The following is a 22104-nucleotide window of genomic DNA, read 5'->3' as shown; positions in this document are numbered from 1 at the left end:
ATATGAATATTTTCTGTCATAATTATCTATCCCTTTCATGATGATTCCAACATTCTGTTTGCTTTTTTGATGGCTGCACCTTGAGTGGATATTTTTCAGATAACTATCCACAGTGGACTCCAAGATCTCTTTCCTTGAGTGGTAATAAGCTAACTTAGACTCCATCATTGGAAAACATAATCCTAACTAAGCATATACAATGTGCGTTTACTTGCATTTATCAACATAAATTTCATCTACTGTTTTGTTGTCTGGTCACCCATTTTGTGAGCTCCTTTTTGTAGCTCTTCACAGTCTGCCTGGGACTTAACTGTCTTGAGTAGTTTTGTATCATCTGCAAATTTTGGCACCTCACTGTTTACCCCTTTTTTCCAGATCGTTTATGAATAAGTTAAATAGGACTGGGCCAGCATAGATCCCTGGGGGACACCAATATTTACGCTCTCCATTCTGAAAACTGACCATTTATTCCTACCCTTTGTTTCCTATCTTTTAACCAGTTGCCAGTCCATGAGAGGAACTTCCATCTTATCCTATGACAGCTTATTTTGCGTAAGAGTTTTTGTTCCTGGCAGGCATCTGGAGCTTTCTGAAAATCTAAATACACTATGTCCCCTGGATCTCCTTTGTTCACATGCTTGTTGACCCCCTCAAAGAATTCTAGTAGATTGGTGAGGCATGATTTCCCTTTACAAAAATCATCTTGACTATTTCCCAACAAATTATGTTAACCCCTAGTATAAATGCAGCTACCTCGACAGAAGAATTCCTCTGACCTAACTACTGCTGCTTGGTGAGCTGAGTTACTTACAGTGATGGACGAGGGTTTTCTGTCAATGTAAGAAGCATCTACAGTGACATAGCTGCAGCTGTGCCACTGTAGTGCCCATGGTGTAGACATGTCCTGAGGTTGGGCTTTCAGTTCCTGAAGGAGCTCTTTGCATTGCATTCTGTCATCATCACCAGCTCCTCTTCCCTGCCATTGGCTGTGCAAATGATTCTGGAATGTTGTATGGATGGAATAAGGAGGCCTGGAATGAAGTGGGGGCCTTGGAAATCAGCCCCCCCGCCCCGCAGTCCTTGCTTCAGGAAGGTGAGGGTCAAGCTTTGGTGTGATCAGGGCTGGCCAGGGAGGATGTGGGCGAGTCCAAGTTTGGGAGCTCATGCTTTTTGGCTGCGTCCAAGTACTATAAAGGACATATGTGCCTTTTCAAGAGTCTTGCTTGTTCAAAAATAATTTTTTGCATGTCATGTCATGGTAATGTCTGTACGTGGAAAGGAAGATCCACAAAGCATAGTCAGCTCTTTCTGAAGCCTGGGCCCACAGGAGAGGTGTAAGAAAATTGTATGTTTGTCTGTCTTTGATAAATCTCATAATTGCACATCTGTAGATCGCCACGCACGGTAGAAAGGTGAGTAGGCGTCATTGTCCCCTCTTCACAGATGAAGAAACTGAGCTTTGGTGACTTCCCGTGGCTACAGAACGAGTCAACAGAAGAAATGGGAATAGCACCCAGCTTTCCTGGCTCCCAGGCTGGGTCTTCATCTACTGGCCCACGCTGCCTCCTTTAGATATAACCCATAAATACGTGTTGCTTGTAATTGACAGACTGTTCATTGTGTTAACATTTTTATATGCACATTTCTCCTCTCCTCCTTTCCCTCTCCGTGCTACCTGTTATACACCACCTTGAAATTATCAGCTGGGGTAGAGAGGGTGAAAGCCAAACACAGTTTGTACTTAAAGGGGGAGGGCAAGGTTAATCAATAGCAATGTCTCTTTGCTGGGGAACTCCAGCACCAATCACTTCCTGTTCCTGGAGCAAGGAAGATTTTTTTTTTTTTCCAGACGTAAAGTCGTTTATTAAGGCGATCTCTCAAGATGCACATTTCCAGCACCATCTCTTACATAGGCTTGTGGGGCGGTCTCGGGGCTGCGCCCACAGGCCTGAAGCTGGGCCGAGGGGTACTGTCCTTCCCAGGAACGGTTCCTCACTACTTTTGCTGTGGATGGAACAGCTGACGCAGTAATGCAACTTCACATACAGCTTGGGCAGCACATACGAATCAAAGACACTGGCTTCGGAGATGTCTCGGACTGTGGCAGCATCCACGATGTTCCAGATGACGAACTTCTTGATGGCCTTGTCCTGGTTGAGGCAGCGGGCACAGTTGGTGCAGCGGATGGGCTGGATGTGCCCGCGGCCCTTCTTGGAGTGCCCATTGTTCCGCCTCTTCTTGATAGAGCAAACTTGTGCATTTGTTACAGTTAGAATAAGAGCCTGATTCTAGAGGTGCTGAGCATCTGCAACTCCCATTGACTTCAAGTGGAGTTGTAGGATCTCAGCACTTTCAAGTGGATTCTGCCTGGATACGGACAAGATGTTGTCCTTTGGTTCTTGGAAAGTAGCTATGTAGCCCTTCCTGTAGGACAGTGATGGTGTTGCTAGGGTACGGTTACATTTCTGTACCAGTCTGGGGACATGCTGTCCATGTTGGGCTTTTCCTGGAATGTCCCATATTTACCCTGGGAGGAAGGTCAGTAAGACCCATTAGAGCCTCTTGCTAGGGGAAGGGAGGGATGGCATGTTAACAAGTGAGGTGCAGAGAGCGTAACGTACACAAACAGGGTCATCTGCTGTGTGGATTTTAATGATTGCTATGTGCTCTGGGCGCTCACACACTTCTTGTCTGGATGATCTCTTACCGCACTTAAACCATGTATTGTGTTTGATTGTATGTCTCCTTTATGTTTGTCAAATAGCATTTGGAGAGAGTGTGGAATTTGGAAATATAACCTTGCTTGTGAGACAGGTTCTGCTTTGTCCCCATGACCCAGGTGCTGCGTTGGCTGTGAAGCCAGCCAGGTCTTAAATGTTGTCTCTGTGCTATGAAAATGGGTTGTAAAATACAGCCCCTGCCTCCCTCAGTTGTTGTCTCACTGGGGCATGGATAGGTTCCAAAGAGTTCAGCACCTTCAGTTTTGCTAGAGACCTGGTCAAAAGACGAGATAGCTACGTTCAAGGCCAACTGAAGGAGAGGTGGGCTTGGTCATGTTTGACACCCTTTGTCATACACAGCTGTTGGTCATAGGGTAGGCCCACCCATGTTGTATCATGGAGCAGTATCTGCACTTGAGTGGAATAAGACTACATTGGTTTTGGGCCAAACTACTTCTGGGAACAAGGGGTTGAAGTTGAGCTGAGTGCACTATCCCTCATGATATCGATTCTCCAGCTGTTGAAATGTAACCAGTGTTCTTGGTCTTCAAAGCAGGGATTGGCTGTCACCATGTGTTTTACAGTGCTTAGCAGAATGGCTCTTTGATATCAGTACTATTGCAATACTAATCAAACCCCACTGTCATCTGCTTCAAGCTTTCATTGTGTCTGATTCATCTGCCTCCTATGTGGCTTATGAAGTCCTCCAGGGTTCCTGCAAAGCACCAGTCACTGGAACTTCACTCTGCTTATGGAGTTCTTTTCCCCAGACATAGCCTGTTCTATGCACTTTGAATGATTAGAACTCCAGTGAGGCTGGCACACATCCTGGATCAGCAAATCTCCCACTGTAATGCTGGCATTTGTGAGAACAGCAGTGGGAGCATTTGCAGACAGGGCTTGGAAATTTCATTACCACAAGGTTATTTAAACTTGATCACCTCTAGACAGCATAATAGTGAAAAAGCTGAAGGCTTGTCTATACACCTGCCATTGGTACAACGGAAGGAGCTGTGCTGTGCACCAGTAAGATATCTCTCCCCCACCTTCCCCTATGCTAGTGTAGACAAAGCTTCATTAATTGCATGCAGTGATGTAGCAGCCATGTTGGTCCCGGGATATTAGTGAAACAAGGTGGATGAGGTAATTTTTTGTTGTTGTTATTTTTATTGGACCAACTTTTATTTGGTGAGAGAGACAAGCTTTTGAGCATACACAGCTCTAAAGCTTCATTAATGTTATCATTTGCGTGACAGTAGCACCCCACAGGCCCAACAGACATCAGGGCCCCATTGTGCTGAGCCTTGTATGGACATATAGTAAAAGATGGTCCTTATCTCAAAGAACTTAATAGACCAGACAGAATTGTTATCTCCACTTTACAGGAGCTAAGACACAGCGATACTAACCTCCATTTCTCTGTGAGGTCACAGATGTTTTTAAAAAAAAAACTCAATTTCCCCCTTTGCTAACCCTGATTCACTGATATTAACAATTTGGGAGCCCTAAATGAGATGGGTCTTCAGCAATATCAGGTATATCAAGAAGCATATCAATTAGACTGGAGGGCCAGAGGTAGTCCCAGGAATCTTGTTACTGTAAGCCTTGTAATGTTGCTATGAATTCCGTGGCAAGGGAAGCTTTTACAGGAAATTGAACTATAGACAAGGCTCTGGACTGCTCTTGATGCAGTGTTTCCAGGTGAGGAGCTCTAAAAGTCAATCCCACACATTCACCAACATAGTGTGGCATTGGTCAGTGAGGCCAACATGGTTGTTAACTAACATGGAATTTCTAACTCATTGCATTGAGTTTGACACATGGCATTCCAGCTGCAATAAAGGGTATTACTTTTGCAAGAATGAAAACAATTTTTTATTTAGAAAATAATTATGTTCCTAACGCCCTGTTGGATTATCCTGAAACCTCCCCCAAAATTCTCTTCTGGCAGAAGAGGACTCATGAGAAATGTCATCCAGAAAGCCTCTTTCCTCTGGAAGTAAAAGGGTGAAATTTTGGTTTATAATGGAAATCTAGTCACAACATTAACTAATATCTTGATAACAGACACATGTAAGAGTTTCTGATAAAAGAACCACTGGTCAGAATCAGTTCAGTCTGAGAGCAAACTGTTTTCTGGAGCTCTGAGATGAATAAAAGGAGGAACCCATTGGTTTAACCTCTCTCCTTGTATTTGGTTTTGATTATAAGCTGTGGAGAACAATGCCTCCCAACCCTTCCAAAAATCCCTCCCTGCTCTAGAGCCCGAGAAGCAGAGGGCAGCCAGCATTGAAAGTGGTTATGCTTAAGATTTCCTGTGCATAATAGTGTTAGAATTTAAATGTTTCCAGAAGGCTTTGAAGTTGACACTTGATGAAGATGAATGGTGTAAGGAGCCAAGGCCTCTAAAGGTTTGTTTATAGAAGGGATGTTTTGGTAAAAATTTCCTATTGGTGGATGGGACAATGTTTTTAACACCATTCCCCAAATCCATTTGGAGCAGGTCTAATTAGCAACCTAGTGGCCGGGAGAGCTTTGTCTGTTCCAGCACTCTCGGTGCTGCTACCACCAGTGACTCTGCACACAGGCTAGCAGTGGTCTTTTAAGCCCAGATCCTGCCAGGCTTTACACATGTGTGATTTTGTGCCTTGTGAGTAATCCCATTGAAGCCAATACAGCTACTTAGAGTGGATAAAGTAAAGCATGTGCATGAGGTATTGCAGGGTCAGGGCCGTAGACTGACAGGCCCTTCCCTAGGAACCTTACAGTTAGTGTGTTTTGACAATGCCTAGCATGACCTAACTGAGACCCTTAGACGCCGTCATCACGGAAATGTTAAATAGGATTTTTTTTTTTTTCCAGAGGGAACAACCTACAGTTAGTCAGGCTTGTCTCCTTATTTGGTGGCAATGACTTGTTCTCAGTATCAAAGCAGGGCATACTTTGTCCTGCGTTTCAGCAGTAATTTTGAAATGGGCCATGCACTGTGGTGTAAGGGTGCGATGATGATACCAAAGTATACAGAGTACATGGATGACGCTGGAAGATGCGGTCTTAGACCTTATCTACGCTAGAGAGGGGTTACTGGTATAACTCTGCCGGCAAAGACTCCTAGCAGAGATAGAGCTTGTGCTGGCAAAAAAGTGCTTTTTCCAATATAGTGTATTGGCATGAAATAAACTACTGGCAAAATGACTCTCTTTTGACAGTATAACGGTGTCTACACTAGCTGCATCTAAATATTTTAGCATAGACCAGGTCTAGGGCTTTTGTCAGTTGTGGGTATGGTTATTTTTCTTTCACTCTGAGCCAAAAGATCTCTACTGGCAAAATTTTGAAATGCAGCCCAGCCATCAAAATTATAGGGCAATGTCCGTTTCTCATATGGTTGTCCTGTTATTTCCTTAAAATGCAGGGGGGCCACCTGAGAGTGGGAGAGTTGGTATTATTGTTTTTTTGCAAGGATGGATTAAATAGGAGAGTATTGTATTGGTTTAGGTCTCTTCTGTGCTACAACTCTTAACGCAGTCAGGGGACCTAGTTACAATCTGGTTGTCCTATGGTTTGCTTACTGCATAGTTTTTTAAAGTTTTACTTTAAATGGGACCTAATCATGTCCCTGAAAACCATAAGCTCAGTCATCACCACCATTTCTAACCAGTTTTAAGAAGTATCCCAAACATGGTTATAGTTGCATTACAGATGAGGTTTCAGGGGCCCTGTCTAAAGTGGGATTTGAGTCAAGGGAAGCAGCATAGTCCCATGAATTGAGTATTGATCAGGGAATTGGGAAGTTTTTTTTACCCAGATCTGCCATTGGCTTGTGCCCCCCGTGCCTCAGTTTCCCCACCTGTAAAATAGAGATGGTACTTTACTGCATCTTGCAATATCTTTCAAGGTCTATGGATAAAATGCTATACAAATGCTCAGTATTTTGTTTGATATCCAAGTTCTAAATTGGTTTACACCTTGCTCCAGACAAAGTAATTTCAAATATTGGTTGGTTGGCCAACACAGATGAAGCCCAGCTATTTTCAAATGGGCTGTCAAAAATTGTGATTGAGCTTCGGTTGGGGTCACTCATTCTTGAGCCTATATCTGCTGTCAAACTACATTGGAAACCAGGTTAGCTGGAACCATGTTTAAACAGTGTCTAAGTTGCGTTTTCAAAAAATGGTTCAAAGCTCCTTATAGCTGGGACTGTGGACGCTGTTAGAGATGCTGGGGATAAAGACAGAATAAAATGCTTTTAATATGATATCTTGGCAAATATTTCCTCCTTGTACGTGTGTGCAATTTGCCACTGGACACAGTTGTTCATGAAACCCTGAGCTTCTTTTGAGAACTGGGAATCCATCTCTTTCCAGCACTGGGAGGATAATCTTCCTAGCTGATAATCCACAGATTGTGCTGCTTGACTCTGCAGTTAAGCTGCTGAGAAGTATTTTATGTGCAATCAGCAGTGCAAATACCTTGCACTCTGGCTGAGAGGGGAGAAGGGTTAAGGCAGGGCACTTTGGTTATGCTGGGAATGGTTTTCTGGAACTTCTTTATAGCCAACATCTTGACTTGGGTGTGTTGTGAAATGTTCCAGAGACCATGTAAACTTCTACAGGCCTTGGTGTGTTCAGGTACCGCCGAATCCCTCTATGAGCAGTTTGACTCTGTTTAGATCTGAATGATAAGCCTCACTTTGTGCTGCTATTTCCCCCTCAGACCAAGGATACAAGGTAAATAATTTTTCCAACCTATGCAGCAGACTTGTTGCAGACAAATACAGCAAGTGAACAGGTCTATTTGCAAGTGCAGTGTAGTGTAGAGAGCATAGTGTTTGCGAAAGTCTTAGTTGTGACCAGGGCCTATCCAAGGTACTCAAAATGAATGGCTGTACCCAGGAGCATAGGTGTAAACACAACTGTCAACGGAGTGACTTGTGGTCTGATTTATTGTTTTATTTTCCCTGACTACTTGGGAGGAATGTGAGGGCTAGTAGCTGACATGGCATTAAAGATCCATGCAGCCTATCCACACTACAGCATATTCGAATGTTAGTAATGCTACGATAACTGCTCCCATGCTACATACCTACTAAATGTGCTTACAAATTTAATTCCTATCTACAGTGCAAGCCCAAGCCCCCTGGGGGACTACTTTATTGTAACTGTGGCCCCCACCATGGTAGCATCTATTATGCAGATGGGACTATAGGGGAAAGTACTTCCTACTAATTTGTTTTACATGTTGATATTTTTGCAAGCGGTTATTGCAAATGACGTTTCCCAGCTGGTGTTCTCTGGAATACCTGCTGTCCCAGAAGCCTTCCTCCCTGCTTCTGCGGCTGCCGCCTCGGCTTATAAATGGAATCATATATAGTCCCTGGATTTGTGCCATTATAATCTGTTGTTGCGGAGACCATTGTACCCTGACCAGTCTGGGGCTGCGTTGTCTAAATGGGGAGGATCCGGGACTTTAAGGGTGTGTCTGTGCTGCATGCTTCTTTCAGTGGTGTCTAGTGCACGTACCGTGTAGCCCTCCTAGCATGGGTATAAATAGTAGTGTAGACAGTGAGGCATGTCTTAGGCAAGTAGAGTAGAGAGACGCCTGAAAGGCTCTCTACTCGCCCAAGTCCTGCCTCCCTGTCTACACTGTGATTTTTAACAATGTAGTGTCCAGCTGCTGGAGCCTTGCCCTGGAAAAGACTCGGGCAGCGGGCAAAGGCTCTGGCAGGGGAAAGCAGTGAACAAAGGCTCTGTCAGCTCCCAGCTTCTGGAGCCCTTCCCTGACACAGGGAAAGGCTCCAGCAGTGGGGAGGTTCTGGGACACTGGACCTTTCACTGCTGCCAAGTTTCCTCTGCCAGAACCTTTCACTAAAACTGGTAGCTGCACACCACAGTGTGGATGCAGACTGCTTTTCGCTGCTGCACGTGGTTGCACATACCCTACACGCCACTGAATATAGTCTGAATGTGCGTTCCACAGTGGAACCTGGGAGCAGTGCCACAATACTGAGCTGCACAGGCTGGGGGATACATGCACACATGGGGCTGGCGTATTGTGAAGTGATTGTTAACTACCAGACATTAATTGGCAAGTTCGTGCAGTCTAGTCTGGACACTCTCCGGACACTTGTCCCAGGACATACAAGTTTTGTGGTTCACCTTAGCTATCAGTTAATTCCAGGTTAAAAAAAATGTGAGTGTAAACAAGCCCATTAATGTGCCCTTCTCCCTCTCCTCTTCCCTACTCTCCAGCAGGTTTGGGTGTTGTGTAGCGGGGTGTTCTTCCTGAGAGAGGCTGGCCTAGCCGAAGGTCGCTTGTGAGAGAGAGAGCAAGCATCCTAATACAAGAATGGCCATACTGGGTCAGACCAATGGTCCGTCTAGCCCAGGATCCTGTCTTGCAACAGTGGCCAATGCCAGGTGCTTCAGAGGGAATGAACAGGCCAGGTAATCATCAAATGATCCATTCCCTGTTGTCCCCTCCCTGCTTCTGGCAAACAGAGACTAAGGACACCATCCCTGCCCATCCTGGATAATAGCTACTGATGGACCTATCCTTCATGAATACATGTCGGTGCGTTTATTTGCGTATACACAGTATATTTTAATATATAATGTGTATATAATCTCTACACAATATATTTTAATTCTGTTGACCCCGACTCTGTACTGAGCAGTGTGGAATGAGAGCCGAGGTGAGCTCAGTGTCATGATAGACAATGTTGTTAAAAAAGCTGTGATGCTCTTGGAAACAAAGGCTAAAGTTGTAGCAAAATCACTTCCCAGTCACTGTCTCTGCTGTCCTGACTTGACAGCTGAGTTTTCCCCTCGGTGAAGTAAAATATTAAAGGAAGATATGGGGGATTTGCAATTGAGGCAGGTGGGGTACTCCTGTGGGAATGTGGGGTTGCAGGGATATTACTTGACCATAGAGAATTCTGGGGCATCTCAATGGGAAGAGAAGGGTTGCTCACTGCAAGGAGACTTGTGGCTTTGCTTATGGTGCTGTTTCCAGAAGACTTAAAGGAATCAGGGAAACTCCCCAGTTTGTGCCTCACTTACACCCCAAAAGGTTTGCTGGCAATCATAGGGGAGTTTTTTGTTTTTTTTTCTTTTGTGCATGGCTTGTTCTGACACCAGGGCTCCCATCTTACTGGGAGGAGTGGCCTGACATGCCTTAGTCAACCACCCTCTCAGAGGTGAAGGCAGTATAAACAGTGCTGTAATTCTCCAGGCAGAAGAGAGCTGACATTGCTGGCCCAGGCTGTGGGGAGAAGAGCTCTGGGCCTGGAGCCTGTTATCTGTGTAGCATTAAGCATCTGGGGTTATTTGTGCCTGGGAGCTCTCATGCTGGGGAGACGGCAGAACTGTAAATCATCAGCGATCAGTGTAAGCCACAGAAGCAGTTAGGGCAGAAGGAAGAGCTTAGAAGCAAAATCCATTATCAAATGTCCAAGTGGATGATTCTCCTTGCTAGGGAGCATGGATTTTCCTGAAATGAAGGGGGTGCTGTGCTCAGAATCAGCGCCCTGCCTCTTGGAAGCAGAAATAATGCTTATTATGATGCAGTCCCTCGTCTGGAAGAGGGGATTTATTTCTAGGTCTCCAGGTCTGTCTGCCTGCCTGGGTTCTGTCCCACATGCTGCTCTCCAGTGTGATTTAATTTAGATGTCTCTACCCAGTTCCCCAGAAAGGAAAGAGCTGTAAACAGCTGCCAAGCAGGATCCTGGATTGTAAAGGATATTTAAACAGTGTTGCTGTTCTGGGCGTTGGGTGGATGATGGGACCAGAAAAAAACTTATTTATATATAAACACAGAGGAAGTAGGTCGGTCTCTCTCTCTCTCTCTCTCGTATTTTAAAATAGACACACAGATGTGCTCTCTCACTCTCACTAACTTGCAGAGTGGCTTATAATATTGTTGCATGTATGTAATGTATACAAACTTATTCTGGATGGTGATTATGATCCCAGTTTAAAAAAAAAAAAAAAAAAGTTGCAAACTGTGGCACCGGTCCTGCGAACATATTCACATGTGCTTAACTGTATGTGAGTAGTCCGTTCAAGCTGATGGACATAAGGTTAAGTACGTGCAGAAGTATTTGCAAGATCAGGTCATGTACAAGATGATAGCTCATTTAATCCACTGTGTGTGTGTGTGTGTGTGTGTGTGTGTATGATACATATATGTCCATTTTTAATTCTTCATCTTCATGTCATCTTGACTGCTTCACCTGTACCCTGCCCACTGATCCATCTTGCTTGCAACTGTTGCTAACAATCCATGAGCAGCTTGGAACAGCCGCCATTTTAAAAATAAATAAATAAACTGATACCTGGCAAGGGTAGAGATGGGAGATTCATACTCCTGGATAGGGGAGATACACGGTTGTCTGGTGGGATATGCAGTCCTTGCTTCTAGCCCTGGGAAGTCTGAGGTCTCTGACCTTATGATTGTAACATGGTATGGACAAGATTATTTTAAGGTAAATTTTTAGAGATGACCAAAGTGTGTTTTCTTTTTCATGCAGCTCACCTTCCTTCCTTCCACCTTGAATGGTGGAATGCTTTCAATATTGAAAGCCCCTCCCCAGCGCCTTCAGAACCTTGGTAATAGCCTTTTGCCTAAACAACCAGGCTGTCAAATAACCACTTTGTCACCTTTGTGGGCAAAGGGTCCGAAACATTACCTATGTGAAGTGCTTACTGTTACCTTATACAGAAGGTTGGCTTTAAACCCATCTGGAGAAAACCAGCACAAAAGGTAAAAAGCAAGGTCTAGCCTTGCCCGAACAACATGGCGTGCGGGTTTGCACACACTTTGAACAGTAATTCTAGCGCTGCTCTTCTTGGCCGCTGATTATTGTGCACTGGTCTGAGTGGGCAGCTCACATGCCAATCTCTGGATGTGTGGCCTAATGCCATAATGAGAATCAGACCTGGAATGGTAAAATCAACACCTGGTCAATTGGTGGTCACTCTGCCACATATACCCCTCATCCAAAATTGAGAGTCGGCCAGGTCTACGCTGTGACTTTAAATCGGTTTAATGGCCGATATACCGATTTAACGCTGTACCCGTTCACACGACGTCGTCATTAATATCGAGTTAAATGGCTCCTTAAATCGATTTCGGAACTCCTCCCAGACGAGAGGAGTAGCGCTAAATTCGAAAGTGATAACTCGGATTAGGGTTCGTGTGGACGGAAATCGACATTATTGGCCTCCTAGAGGTATCCCACAGTGCACCACTGACCGCTCTGGTCCGCAATCCGAACTCGGATGCGGAGTGCCGGTAAACAGGAAAAGCCCCGAGACCTTTAGAATGACATTTCCTGCTTTCACGTGTCCAGCTCTGATCAGCACGGGTGGCGATGCAGTTCAAATGCAAAAGTAGCTCCTGCATTGAACCTTACGGGAGATACTAGATCTGATCGCTGTATGGTGAGACAAATCTGTTTTATCAGAGCTCCGTTAAAGAACAGGAAATGCCAAAGCGTTTGAAAAATAAACTCCAGGATACACAGCGGTGCGTGACAACCGTAACGGGAAGCCAGAGACTCAAACGGATGCTCATGGAGGGAGGGAGGGGGTAATGAGGACTACAGCTACCAGTCTCCACAGCAGTCTCTGAAAACTATTTGCATTCTTGGCTGAGCGCCCAATGTCTGTAGCTTAATACACGGTGTCTTGCGTGGTTCACGGAACAGCTCGTCAGTCTCTTCCCCCCCCCCAGCACGTGAAAGAGAAGTAAAATAAATAATTCCTTGAGTACTGTAAATGTCACCCTCTGTGTACTGAATGCTGCTGGCAGAGAGTACGCGAGGTGTTGACAACGGTCAGGATACCGTTTGTGATCTCAGGGTCCATGATTGCTGTGCTATGGCGTTTGCTCAATGCACTCCGGGAAAAAGGCGCCAAAGCGTTGTCTGCTGCCTTCACAAAGGGAGGGGTGAGGCTGTACCCAGCACCCCCCGGGGAATTGTTTTCTGCCCCATCAGGCACTGTGCTCTCAACACGGAAGTGGGAACTATGGGATAGCTGAGGAACAGCTACCCACAGTGCACCGCTCCTGAAATCGATGGTAGCTTTGGACCATGGACGCAAACAATCGATTTCGGGATCCCACTGTGGACGCGCTAAACCGATTTTATTAGATCTGTTTTGTAATATCGGTTTAAGCTAATTCGAAATAAGCGTGCAGTGTAGACGTACCCACACACACACCCAGGTCATGAGCACAATTGAACCATGGCTATTTTGAACTGAGAACTGCCAGCACCTTCCGAAGACATGTCTGAAATCTCATGAGCCTTTTTGGGATCAGGCTACAGCATCCTCATTCCATCCTGAGGCACATTGGAAAGAATTCTGGGATAATGCTAATGTCCCACACAAACGCCTGATTGCCAACCCCACAAAAGCACTTCCAGGCTTCAGCCTACCCCGGAAACAATGGTCCCCATTGAACCATTTTAGAACAGTGCCTAGCAGATGCTGTCATCTCTTATGCCTTATGAAGATGAGCAACAACGCACAGTGTGACTGTGGACACCAGTCGCGTACTATGGACCACATTGCAAATCCATGTTTGCTTCAGTCATTTGCCAGTGGCATCTCAGACTTGCATCAAGCCACTCCCAAAGCTACCCACTGGCTCACTAATCTGGATTTGGCTATTTTAACATTGCTAATCACCCCTCTTGCCCTACAAAAGAAGAAGGCAACTTTCCTCCTCTTTGGAGTCCTGTACTGTTAGACTCATATAAACTGGCTCTTCAGGGAGAGGGATGTGCAAAGTACTGATAAAATCTGTAAATACTTTCCAAAACTCTTCTGAAATACGTTTAATATGCAGAGTACATGATCTGGTAAAAGGGCTTTGTTGGCTTCCTTTGGGATGATCTGCATAACAGTGCCACTGATGGCTACTTCACTCCAGCTGTCTGGCAGACAGTTGCCCTCAAGTACGCTGTGCGACCATGGAACTGGGCTGCAACTGGCTCCTCCCTCAGCTGCACCTGGTGGAGTTAATGGGAGCAGACTTAAGCCTATCCTGAGTGCTTTTGAAAAGCCCCAAGGTTTTACTTCTCCTATTAGTGGAAATTTATAGCTATTGAGCTGAATTTTGTTTCCACTGAAATAATGGTAGTTTTGTCGTTGACTTCAGTAGAATCAGAATTTGGCCCGTAATTAGCTGTGTAAAGCTCCTCATTTCAGTTTGCCTGAGTCTGAAGTGTTTAGGATTACTTCAAACATTATGCACTGCAGATCTGCCCCTCTCTGGTCACACAACCTGGCCATCCCTGCTTGATCTCTTGGTGTCACAGACTCGCAGGTCGTGCCCACTCTTGGCACCATACAGTCCCTGGGGGGACCCCACCTTCAGTGAGACCGCCTTTCTTGGGGGTCCACTCTCGGGGATTAAGCCTCTCCACCTCCTGGAACCGCACCTCTCTGAGCCTTAGCAAGCCTGTTTCTCGCCATGAGCCCCCTCAGGGAGTCCACTCTCTCTGGACCTCCGGGGCCTCCGCTCCCAGAGGGAATAATTCAACCATGTTCTCTAGACTGGAGCGACTCTCAGCCAGCGTAAAACAGGAGGGTTTATTGAGCTTTTGAACACAGCATAGGTAACTCTCAGGGTCCTCAGGCCTGGCCTCCCTCAGCACAGCACATCCTAGTCTCCCCTGCATCCAGGTGGGCTCTGCCTGCTCTCTCTCTCCAAGTCCCCCTGCTTCCCAGCTGGGCATCTGATATCACTGGCCCCAAGCTCCGCCTCTGTCCATTGTCTTATATCCAGGTAAACAGGGTTGTCTGGACCACCTCTCCTCTCTTCTGTTCTCAGGTCACCAGGGTCCTCTCTCCACAGCCCATTGTCCCCCCACTAGCCAGAACCGGCTGTGACTCCTTAGCTGAGCTGGGCCTCCCAGTCTCTGGAGTATCCATTCTCCAGGCCATTGGCTGGGGTCCCAAGTTCCGTCATCAGTCCTCTGTAACAACAGACTTCCTCTACCATCACTTTCTTAAACCAGTAACACCCAGGGAAACTGAGTCCCACCCCCTCTGCATGCAAGCCAAGAAAAACCAAGAAAACTCCCCACGTCGTCATACTTGGCAATCAGAACTTGGTTACAAATGACAAGAACTGATTTAACTTCCATGTTGTGAAACCATTGGGGCTGGAGTAGAAATCTGTCAGTGCTGTTCAGGCAAGTGACTTATTTAGCTTCTTGGTCCAGTTCTACGCTAAAAAGTTAGGATGACCTAGCTATGTTGCTCAGGGTGTGAAAAATCCACACCCTATAGTGATGTGGTCAAGGTGACCTAGCCCCTGCTGTAGACAGTGCTAGGTTGACAGAAGAATTCATCTGTTGACCTAGCTACTACTTCTTCAGGATGTAGATTAACTCCATTGATGGGAGAACCACTTCTGTCACTGCAGTGTCTACGCTGAAGCGCTGCAGTGATTTAAGTGTAGATAGAGACTTGGACATGTTGTTTTCTAACACAGCTTATATTTCTGCTGGGATAGTAATCGTACCGGTCGTAATAGGACTGCAGAGTAACAGCCTTTATGTGACATTCTTTCTGGTCACTGTGTTCAAAACATATGTATTGGAGCCTTGGAACATATGAATTGGAGTATTCCAGCATTGGATTACTTCTGGCTGGAAATAAACCATGGAGCCTTTTTTATATACTATAGAACCGTTGCAATAAAATTGTTAGTATAAATAGTTCTGGCTCCTTTGCTTCTTTTCACTGGGATGCATGGAGGGATGGAAAAGCCCCCAACTCAGTGTGTTTGGGATTGGGGTAGTAAGACAGGGGGTAGCACCAATATAGTAGGCTTCCCTTGCCAGGTGTATGAAGTCCCTCTGGAGTCAACTCCACTTGCTATCTTGTGGGGGAGGAGGAGAAAGCGTTGCTAATAGCAACCCAGTTCTTTGGAATACCATGGTGCCAGGCTGAGGCCTCAGAGAGCAGCATAAAGGGTAGGCTGTCTGGGACAAGAGCTTCTGTTCCCTGTGGAGAAGTGTGAAGATGCACAAACCCTTTTCCCCTAAGGGAGAGGGAACTTTGTCAGGAATCTCATGAGGTTTGCTGTAGAGTTTTGTATCCCACGACCTGCAGTCTGTGCTTTGCATTGCTCTCCTGGGGCTCTCTCATGAATTATTTTTGAATTCCTCCTCACAGTAGCCTGAGGTATTTTCCCATTGCAACCAGAGGAATCGCTAGACCACTAAATAGCTCAGTGGTTAACGTGCTCACCTGAGATGTGGGAGACTCAAGTCCCTAACTGTCCCACAGACGGTGTGTGGGGGTTGTGGAATACGCATGACACAATTGAGGTGATCTCTAAAATTGGGGTGGCTGGCCTCCTAGAGCTTCTAATGTCATCTAGTGTGTCATGCTAAATGATGCAGCAGAAATGTCCGCCTACATAACCGTCCGTGTGGCAGCCACCCTAGAGGATACCAGTTAAGCTAGCTGTCGTGCTCCTGTGGTCTCTTGTACTGCATATAACAGAGCAAAACTCAAAGATAAATATCTTGCTGCCAAAGGAAACACTGGAAATGGCCTCCACAGAGACAGCAGCAGAGACAGTTAATGCGTAAAATTAGGGTTGCTCTTCGCACCTGGCACATACTTACCTAAGCCTCAAGGCGCAGAAACTTTTCCACCATTGACTAACTTGTTAATGAATCTTTCCAAAGTTCAGTCTAGCAAAGTGTTTTGTCTATAGCTTCTTATCCTGCTTCAACACTTGCAATAAATGCAATATATAATTTGCACTTTTTAAATTTATTCTGACAAATAATAAGCCATATTCCATCCTATAGCTCTTCCCCGGATAATCAGCTGAGCTACAAAATTTATGGAGGAGCTATCTTTGCACCCTCTCCTGTCTCCTCATTCATGAACCAGTACAAATAAAACCAGTATCCCACCGTTTACTGTTGTCTAGGCATTAAGGTGCAGTGGTAAATATAGAAACCTGGACAGAGGCTCTATATGCAACATGATTCTAGAAATTGTGAAGTACAGCATAAATATGATCACCAGAGCAATTAATAGGTACAGCTTCCAAAAGATTGACATGTTTTAACTACAAGCATTGTTTAGATGTCACAACCCAGATTTACAATGTGTTCTTTGAATATCTTTGCCAGCTCTAATGGTCCTTATTTTAAACAGGCAAAACAGCCCTGTGACCAGTAGGCAAGGTATTTACAAATATGTATATTGACCAGAACATACCGTTTGGAAACCCAGATTCCCTGACAAATAAATGTCACTATGGAAATGTGTATCTAAAATATTTATAAGAAAATGATGCCTCAGGAATGTAAGATGCTTTTAGGATTGCATCTCCTGATTCTGCCTCTTTCTACCTTCTGAGCAGAATAATTTGGCTGAGAATTAAAAACTGAAAGCAAAAATAGTGATCTGCCAAGGAGAGATGGAAATTGGGCACGTGCCCATTTTTTTTTTTCTTTTCAGCTGTATAAAGAAGGCCTGAAAATAATGGGGTTTTTCCTAACCTTAGAAATATCAGGAATTGGATGTTAAAAACAAACAAGTTTGAAAAAGTTTAAATAAAAATCACTTCCTCTTGGTCAGGTTTCACTTCCTCAGTATTTGTGCTTCATAATCCTACTATTTGTCTAGTGATCCATAGTCTGGATTCCTGGGTAGACAAGACTTGTGTTTATGGTGTTAAAAATACTACATAAAGCAAACAAGTGGAGTGAAGAGGAAGCCTTTTCATGCTACCTTAATACATCAGTGAGATGGGGACTAGTGCATTTTTTTCCCTTTGTAGGTCACCTTTTAAGTCGTTGTGTAAACTGGCTTGCTTGAACTATTGTGCCTGTCATTTACTTACTCATTTTCATTAAAGAGAACAAACTCAAACACATTTGCAAGAAGTCGTAGGAGGAATTAATCTGATGCAAAGCATGTGGGGTGAAGTGGAATAAACAAGCTATTCAGCAAGTCGAGAATGATCATTCGGAATTGACTTGTGGTTCTCTCTCTCTAACTTTGTCTCTCTTTGTTGTGTATTCTCTATTCATATTTGCCTATCTGTTGTCATTTGAACAGATGATTTATTTCTGCTGATTTGTAAGGAACCATTTTGAAATGATGGATTCATTTGCCCAGCAAAAATTTAGACTGTTCAGCAAGATCCAAACCAAATCGAGAGTTCCAGATCGCTGCTTTGTGAGTAATGGCTGCCTTTTGCTTAGGGCAAGTTTAAACCTTTGAACAAGAGAGAAGGCTGTGTAGCATGTGGCATAAACAGAATATTCTATGAGGCAAAGATTCACCCAGGTGGTTCTCGATTCAGCAGCTGTGCCCATGTACCTGCTAAGTTTCCAGCTGTGCTCTTCCCCGGTCTTGAAAATTATATTGTCCAGCATGCCTGGAAGAAAGTACACAATTTTTAGATGGGGCAATGAAACAAAACCTAAACCATCTGATTCTGGATTTAAAAAAAAAAATAGATTTCTCACTTATTCTTGAGTTCTGATCCAAAGCCTCATTGAAGTCAACGAGATGATTTCTATTGATTTCAACAGAGAGTGGATCAGGGCCTGCCTGTTTTTGGAAGAACAAAATATCACATACTCTATATGCTGGTTTGGCACATTGCGATTTTGTGGAATTTTCTACACCTGGTGGTAGGGGAGCCCTCAGGCTAGAGCAATCTGGGCATTGTGCTTCAGGTGAGGCATTTGGAAAGCACTGCTGGGGATGGTGGTGAGGGACCAGTGGAAGTCAGTGCTTGCTCCATGCTTCTAAAGACATTTTCTGTATCTCTAGTAATGCTTTTCCTATAGCACACAATCTCCTTCCCAGCTGACAGGAGATAGCTCTGTAGTGCTCATGTGCATGTTGATTGGAAGACAGGGAGAGCTCCTTAATTCTTGGACGTACAAAGGGCACTTTATTATAAGGTCTCCTCTGTAAGGAGCTTATTCTGCAGGGTAAAGGGCAGAGAATGAAGGAGGGGATTGCACAGAGCCAGGCAAAGCTGGTGAGGGTGATGGGTCGCCTTGAATATTCTAGGAGGCAGAATGTAATACTAAGTGGTGGTATTTGTCCAGGACACTGACCAAGATTTTTCAAACCAGCTACATTCTTGGGTATCTAAATAAATGGCCTGGTTTTTCAAAAGTGCTTAACATCTTTTAAAGTCAATGGGAGCTGCCGAGGGCTCAGCACTTTTGAAAACCATTTGTTTAAGTACTTTCAGTGAACTTAAGTGTCTAACTTTAGGCATACAGGTTTGAAAAGAATGGCCCATGGGTGTTTGGGGCTTCTTCACCACACATCTGAAATATGCATGGAAAAGTGAGTGGAATTGAACTTTCTCCTATTTTCCTTTTGATTTTTGCTTGGAAGCATTTTTCTTATACTTGTCTTGGGCCTGGTTTTTGGCTGAAGGCAGGGGAAGAAGTGGTGTATGTAAGACATAGGGGGTAATTGCTGCACTCTGCCCAATGCTAATGAGGCCTTCGTTGGCATATATGTGTCCAGTTCCAAGCAGCATACTTTAAGAAAGATGTGGACAAACTGGAGAGAGCCCAGGGGAGGGCAGCAAAAATGATAAAAGGTTTAGAAAACCTGCCCTATAAGGAAAAGTTTAAAAAAACAAACCCCAAACTGGGTGTGTTTAGCCTTGAGAAAAGAAGCCTGAAGGGGTGCTAGTAACAATCTTCAAATATATTGAGGGCTGTTATAAAGAGAATGATGATCAATTGTTCTCCATGCCCACTGAAGGTAAGGCAAGAAGTAATGGGTTTAATCTACAGCAAGAGAGATTTTGGCTAGAGAGTAGGAAAACCTTTCTAACTAAAAGGGTAGTTAAGCTCTCGAACAGGCTTCCTAGGGAGGTTGTGGAATCCCCATTGCTGGAGGTTTTTAAGAACAGGTTGGACAAACACGCTGTCGGGTGGCGTAGGTTTACTTGGTCCTGTCTCAGTGCAGGGCACTGGACTAGATGACCTCTCAAGGTCTCTTTCAGCCCTACATTTCTGTGATTCTAAGTGCTGGAGATGTGCAACTTGGCCCAATAGATGGAGCACCAAATTGGGACTCAAGAGTCCTGGGCTCTATTCCCAGCTCTGCCACTGGCCTGCTGGGTGACCTTGGGCAAGTCACTGCAGCTCTTCTTATATTTCTGTTTCCCCCTCGTCCGCTCTTTGTCTTGTCTACTTGAATTTCAAGCTCTTCAGGGCAGGGGCTGTTCCTTACTACGTGTGTCTATAGTGCCTCACGCAGTGACCTTAATGGGAAACATCTAAGTGCTACTGCAGTACAAATAGTAACTAATAATTGTGCACACTGTCTTTATGGCAAGATTCAGGGCTAGCTGGAAACAAATGCCCCTTCCCCCCTTGCGGCGCTATCTGTGTGATAAATGGCCTTCTCCGCACATCTTCGATTGCCTCACCTGAACTCTGACCACTGATCTTGGTATTTTTATTCCAGCTTTCCCAACCCCTGAGAAACTTTAAGCTGCAGCCACTCTTTTATTTAAGTTAACCTGGTACATAAAATGCCTCTAATTCTCCCCGTCCAGATATGGATACAGATGTAAATTTCCTTCCCCAAATCGCACTGGACTGAGGTGTATCGCGGGTGACAGTCAGTCCGGGACCAGTTTAATTGTTGTATCAGTGAATGGAGGCGAGCTCTCAGCCTTCCACTGGGGACAGAGAACTTGCCTCTGTTCCTGGAAGATCCTGAGATATCGGGCTTTACATCTGTGAGGTTTTTGTGTATAGTAAAACTGTTAAGTTGCTTCTAGAGATTTCTGAAATGGATTACTTACAGCTCTCCTCTTCTCTGCAAGACCTGATCAGTTGGCCTCATGGCAGTTAAAGCACCTGGCATGATAGGATAGATACAGTTGTTCCACTTTTTTAAATCTCATGTGTCTCAGAGTTTTCATATACCACACGTGATAGATGAGAACACATGGTGAGTGTTGTCATATGCTACTGGGGTAGTGCTCTGCTCCGTTCAATGTTGATATCAGTTGGCTGCGTGCATGTGTTCCCTCTGTGTGCTGCCCCAGCTCTGCGCAGATAGCTGACACAGCAGACCTCGAGAGAACCCCCGGTGACAACAGACTCTAGTAAGGTACAAAGGTAGATCGGCCAGGTTTATTGTCAAACGAAGCACTGTAATAGTTCCCACTAGACTTTACTCTACAGGACATACTACGAATGTGCGTCCCCTGGTAATGGACTCAGCTCAGTCAGTGGCCAGGACTTTCCACTGCCCCCTAGGCTGGACAAAGACATCCACTCAGAGGTGCATTCTTATACAGAGGTACAAACAAGTTACACATCACTCCTGACGTATTGAGGTGCAACCCCTTTACGTAGCAAGATACAACCCCTCTACGCAGTAAGGTGCCGCCTCTCACCTTGTACATGTTGGTTTGAACAAAACAACTCTATCCATCATATTACCCTTTTGGCTCTGTCATTGGGATGGGTCAGCTTGTTCCTTGTTATCTGTGTGGCGTGTACAAGTATGCCAGTGTTCTGATATCTGGTGTCCAGTACCTTTTAGGTATGTCTCTCTTTGCAGCAGCAGCCCTTTCCTTGCCAGCTTCTGTGAGCAGGGCCTGCCTCTGGCTCACAGCTTAACTTTGCTTTGTGTTAGCAAAGTCTTGACCATTACTTTAGTTCAGGCCTTAGGCCTCATACTGGGCCTCTGATACCAAGGTTTATATCTTAGGGCCTCATCTTACTACAGTGAGGTGTGCGGGCTTGATTGGCATGGAGTTGGGATGGCAACATTATTCATTAATAGGGAAGCCAGAAATTAGTTATGCAGGTCATCCTAAGTGAGTGCCAATATCGCCTTTCTGAATCACCCCATTCGCTGCAATCATGTATCTTCTCATTCTCCCTCGTCCTTGTGCCCACAAAGTTCCAACAGTCAGTTACATCCCACCAAAAAATTGGTTCATGGCAAATAGTGTCCTGGTTCTTTAATGGCTAAAATGAATGTGGGGAGGTGAGGAGGAGCCCCGGGGAAAGCATAGTTTTGAATCTCAGTCTGGCTCTTTTTTCCAGGGCTTTGTTCTCTTTCTCTGATTTCACTCTGGAGTATCTCAGCTCCTTTCAGTCTCCTTGAGCCTATGCAGGTTGTTTCTTACCGGTGTGGGATGGACTTTTTGGACAGTGTACTGAGTCAGTAGTAATGAAGGCTTTCTGAGCACCTCTCAGTGTGTCCTCATAATCGTTCTGTTTGGGAATCTGCATGTGTATGGAGTTTGGCGTGTCATCTTCTGGAATTGAGCCTTGATTCATAGACTTTAAGGTCAGAAGGGACCATTATGATCATCTAGTCTGTCC

At 44.9% G+C, this 22104-nt stretch overlaps 1 protein-coding gene and 1 pseudogene across 5 annotated transcripts in view; one reads left to right on the top strand and one right to left on the bottom strand.

Moving 5' to 3' along the window:
• Nucleotides 1-22104, top strand: part of MAPKBP1 (mitogen-activated protein kinase binding protein 1) — a 141478-nt gene that overhangs the window by 11677 nt on the left and 107697 nt on the right. The gene's annotated exons all lie outside the window — the stretch shown is intronic.
• Nucleotides 1906-22059, bottom strand: LOC116832798 (small ribosomal subunit protein eS26 pseudogene; annotated as a pseudogene).

Source organism: Chelonoidis abingdonii, chromosome 4 (assembly GCF_003597395.2).
Source record: "Chelonoidis abingdonii isolate Lonesome George chromosome 4, CheloAbing_2.0, whole genome shotgun sequence".
NCBI classification, from domain to species: domain Eukaryota; kingdom Metazoa; phylum Chordata; order Testudines; family Testudinidae; genus Chelonoidis; species Chelonoidis abingdonii.
Note: the sequence above shows the minus strand (reverse complement) of the source record. Positions and strands in the feature narration are given on the sequence as shown.